Here is a 4,992-nt window from a genome sequence, read left to right on the forward strand (position 1 = left end):
TAGTTTATCACCTGCAACACTAATGGCACGTCCACAGACCTTGGGCCTCTACCTTCCCAGACAGATTCGTACATTTTTATGTTTTTGGACCGAGGCATTAGGAGGCCACATCATATCTGACTTCATTCATCATTTCTACGCCTGATTTTCTTTTAATGTTCTATTCTTATTTCAGTGAAGTGAGAGCCTGTGGAGGGTACTGGCTTGCTAGAACTAGGTGTGAAACAAAGGTACCATAGGAAGGGCAAAGTTTCTGCACTACTTCTGTGCTAACCAGGTCTCAGAAAAGCTGCGTGCTGGGTTTCATTCTGATTTTTTTGTCCCCTTTGCCTGTCGTAAGTAAGGTGGTGTAGTGGGGTAGTGCCACATCACAGGTTTCCTGCCAGTACAATGATCCCCTGTCTCTGTCTCTTGGCCTCAGTTATTTATATCAGCAGCTGGGTTGGTATCTTTGACCCAAAAGCAAGTGAGGGATGAGGAGACACAATACATGCTTCTTTCACAGCGGGCAGCAACTCTCTAATTGTCCTTGGCACCAGCTGGAATCGCAGCTCTCCACCCCCAGCAGGAAGCACAGACCTTCTTCCTCCACAGCACTAAAGTACCACTGGCTTTGCTTTGTGTCTCTCCTCGCCCAGGACAGCACTGCCTGTGGGTGTCTGTGCCCTTCTCTCCTTCCTGGAGGGAGGAGAGACCTTTTGGAGAGACCTGGAGCGTGATGGAGCAACTATGTAATGATGAGGTCTACTGAGTGTCAAGCAGAGGATGATAGTCACTTCGCTCAATCTCCTGGCCGTGCTCCTGCTGATACAGCTCTGGGTGCTGTTAGACTTCATCCCTGCCAGGGGCATGCTGGCTCCTGCTTACCTACTGTCCCCTAAGACCCCCAGGCTCTTCTCAGCAGGGCTGGTCCCCAGTCAGGCAGTCGCAGCCTGTACCCTGCAAGATGTTAGTCTGTCCCAGACACAGGGCATTGCATTTGTCCTGGCTGAATTTCATGAGGTTCCTGTCAGCCCATTCCTCCAGTCTAAGTCCATGGCAGCTCTACCCTTGAGCCTTAATTTGGTGTCATCTGCAACCTTGATGAGAGGGCACTTTGTCACCTCCCCTAGGTATTGATAAAGATGTTAAATAGGACARGTCCCAGGATAGACCCCTGTGGTACTTGTTACTGGCCTCCAGGTAGAATAGAGCCCATTAATTACTACCCTCTGAGCCCAGTCATCCAACAAGTCTTTTATCCATCCGGTTGTCCACTCATCCAGACCATAATGTCCTAATTTGAATATAAGATTATTGTGGGAGACAGTGTCAAAAGTCTTGTTAAAGTCAAGGCAAATGACATCTGCTGCTCTCCCCTCATCCACAAATCCAGTCATTTCATCATAGAAGGCAATCAGCTTGGTGGGGCATGATTTACCCTTGGTAAATGCATGCTGACTGCTCCAAACACCTTTGTATCCTTCCTGTGCCCAGAACTGTCTTCTAAGAGGACACGGATCTTCACATGGACTGCAGTGAGGCTGACTAGCCAGTAGTTTCCCAGATTGTCCTTTTGGCCTTTTCTCAGGACGGGAACAACATTTATCTTTCTCCAGTCATTGGGGACCTCCCCCAGTCCCCATGACCTCTCAAAGATGGTAAAAGGGGGCCTTGCAGTGACATCAGCCAGCTCTGTTGGCACCCTTGGATGTAGCTCACCCAGTCCCATGGATGTTTCTCAGTTGAGCCCTCTCAAGTAATCCCTGACTSAATCCTCATCCCCTGTTGGTAGTTCTCCTCCTTGAATCCTGTCTCTAAACACGGAGACCTGGGAGACCTTGTTAGTGAACTCTGAGGCAAAGATGGCCTTGAGTAACATAGCTTTATCTCTTTTTTGTTGTTACTAGATTATTTGCCCCATTCAGCAACATTTTCCTTGTTCAGCCTTTACTACCAGAGCTCTGGCAGAAGCTCTTCATGTTGCCCTTTAGGTCCCTTGCAAGTCTTAACTCCAGCTGAGGTTTGAATTCAGAAAAGAGGCTTTGTGTGATTCCTTTGGACGTTTGCTGCAGTTTCTGCATCACCACAGAAACCTGAGTTACCTACTCTGATGATGGAAATGTACTAGATTTTCAAATGCAAGCACCAAGACTATTAAGAAATGTAATATCTGAATGTCACGAATAATCTCAGTATAAATCTTACTATTCTATATCTGCTTTGTTCTGCTTTGTTCTGCTTTGTCAGGGAAACTGGTAATAATTTAATAATAAAAGGGAACTAATGAGGCCTATGGATTTGTGCCTCATGCTTGGATTATCCAGTGTGTAATCAAGTGTGATTTTTGACTGACGCTTTTTCCATCCCAGGGGGAAAAAGCCACTCTCATCCATGTGGATCCTCTGTGACTAATAAAGTGTAAGCTCACACGGCAGCTTTTGCTTTACTGGGAGTACAGGTAGGGTCACTTTCCACTACCTAGCTCTAGTTTCATGATACTTATGAAAACACATTATCCTGGTGATATCTAGCCCTTYAACGCAGATTTGGCCAGTGGGTTCAGGGTTATTAGGGAGAACGGACAGATTGGCAAAGACTGGTCCAAAGTCATTATGTAAGTCTCACTCACACTGAAACAGCCTCAAAACTTTCACCACTTTGCATTTCGATGAATGAGGTGTGCTTTCACTGTGGCATAACTAAAACACATTAGCTACCTTGTCGTGCAACCAATGTGGAGATGAGGCACTTCACTATAATTGTGAGGTAAACCAGGTGAGGTCAACCAAAGCAGAAGCACAGTTCTGAGCTCTCCTAGCAACCTAGCTGTAGGTACTACAGGAGCTTGTCTGATTTTACAGGTATGTAGCTATCATATCAATTAAGTTTTCTCTGTGAACCCCCCTCCCCCCCCCCACAAGAAACAAAACAAGGCCTTGTGCCGCTGAAGACAAAGCCCAGTGTAAGTGACTGTATATGTGGCAGGAGATTAACGTTAGCCTGTTTGGGGAATGGTATCAGTCTCCCCCTAGCAGCATGGAATTTAGTGTGGCCAGGAATAAAATTGCCTGAAAAACGGCATATTAGCCTGTGCTGAATTCCAGCCTAGTGTGACTGCTAGACTCCTTCCAGTCCCCGTTGTCTCCCCTTAAGTGTTGCATGTATCCTTGATCTTCTCACTCTTTTTCCAAGCCTCACACATATTCTTTTACAAACACTCATCTCACTGAGTGAAAGAACTATTGTATTACACAATAGTGACCCAAAGTATAGGAACTCACAACAGCAATATTGCAGTTCAAAATAATCACATTTTCTTCTGCAAATCTATCCTTTTCCATCCACCTGTTCTCCTCCATAAACAAACACAAATGCGCTGAATGGTTTAGTAGCTGAGTACATCCGAGTGTGCACCGTGCATGGCAGCTTCAAGCAGATAATGTGATTTCTCACAAATACAGAACAATCCTTTAGGCCAAAATACTTTGCAAAGGGAGGCCTTTAGTAGCACTGCATTGAAGAATCTTTGTGACTTTCATGTGTATATGTTCTTCGTATGAATGCTCCTTCTCCAAAATGGAAATGAAACTCAAACAGAAAAAAAAAGGAAATCACAGCTTTTATTAAATAGAAATGAAATTGAATTAATGAAAATGAATGAAAATGAATTCACTTTACAGAGCAACAAACATTAGACTTGATCTGATTGTTGTAGGCTCAGAAATCCAAGTGGTGCATGCTGCACAACAGTGCAAACTGATTTGAGAAATCAGTGATCATCAGGCAGCCTGAGATGGTGGGCTGGTTATTGCAATCTCTTACATCAGATTGATGTTGCAAATTCAAGAATCAGTTGTGTTGTACTGGTTTTAAATTGGTGTAAGAGTGGGGATTCAGGCCCATTGAATGTTGTAAATGATGGCAAAAATGAAAATCTCATTTTCACTAAGAAGCAGTGATTCAAATCAACATTATCTCAAAATCTTGATGTATTTTCTTCTATTTCTCTTTTGTAATGTTAACATATGAAAACATGAGGTCTCTTTTATTACATATGATCRCACTATTTCAGTTTAGTAGTTTCCTGACTGTATTTTCTAGTTGAGTTTATTCACAAATTATTGGTTGCAACACAGGAAATTCAATAGCCCCTGCTATGAAGTGTAATACAATCTTTTCATGAAGGAATGACACATAAACTTTGTCAAACATAGAGAAAACAGAAAGGTAGATATCAAACATTCTTCTTAAAATTGGGCTTCGGTATAATGAGGTTTTCTGTTCTTTCTCCACATGCCTTTATTGGCCATTTCTATTTGAGAACGGGTACTACGCAACGTGCCGCTTTTGAGTCTCTCCCTGGCTGTTCAAAGATTTTCTTGTCTTGATCTTTGGAGGGAAGTCTTGCATCCTTTCTGATAAGGTGAGCAAAGGCTTTGCACGTATCCTGTCGCACAGAGGAGCCTGGATACTGCCGTCGCACCGTTCCAAGGTTTCTCCCTCCCCTTCATTACATCAGATGTACAGCTGTTTCTCTCCGAAACACCTGCCAGGCTCATTCCCTGGCCTATTTTCTCTCCCTAGCCTCAGTGTCACGCTTTCACCACCCCTACTTTCGCCACCCCGCTTCACCCCCAGCCCTCGCCGGCTCATCGCACTGCGGCGCGCCTGGCCGCACGGGACCCCACGGACACTGGGACACAAGCCCGCCTTTCCGCCCCCTCCCCCGCGGTCTGATCAGCGAGGGAACAACGATGCCGAGGTCTGGCGGCGCCGACCGGGCCCCGCGGCTCAGCACCGCCCTCCGCACCGGGCCAAGGGCGCCGGCCAAGCTGCCGCAGCGCTGCCACCGGGGAAGCCGGCCCTGCGGGCTTTGGGCGCGCCCCGGGGTCTCAAGGGCTGACGCTGACCCTGCCCCGCACTTTTAGAAGGCCGGAGCCCCGCCGGGCCGAGCCGGGCCGGCCGGCGGCGCTGCCCCGGGCAACGCCCGCCCTGCTTTGCCCTGCCCCG

Source organism: Apteryx rowi, unplaced genomic scaffold (genome assembly GCF_003343035.1).
Source record: "Apteryx rowi isolate R43461 unplaced genomic scaffold, aptRow1 scaffold_266, whole genome shotgun sequence".
NCBI classification, from domain to species: domain Eukaryota; kingdom Metazoa; phylum Chordata; class Aves; order Apterygiformes; family Apterygidae; genus Apteryx; species Apteryx rowi.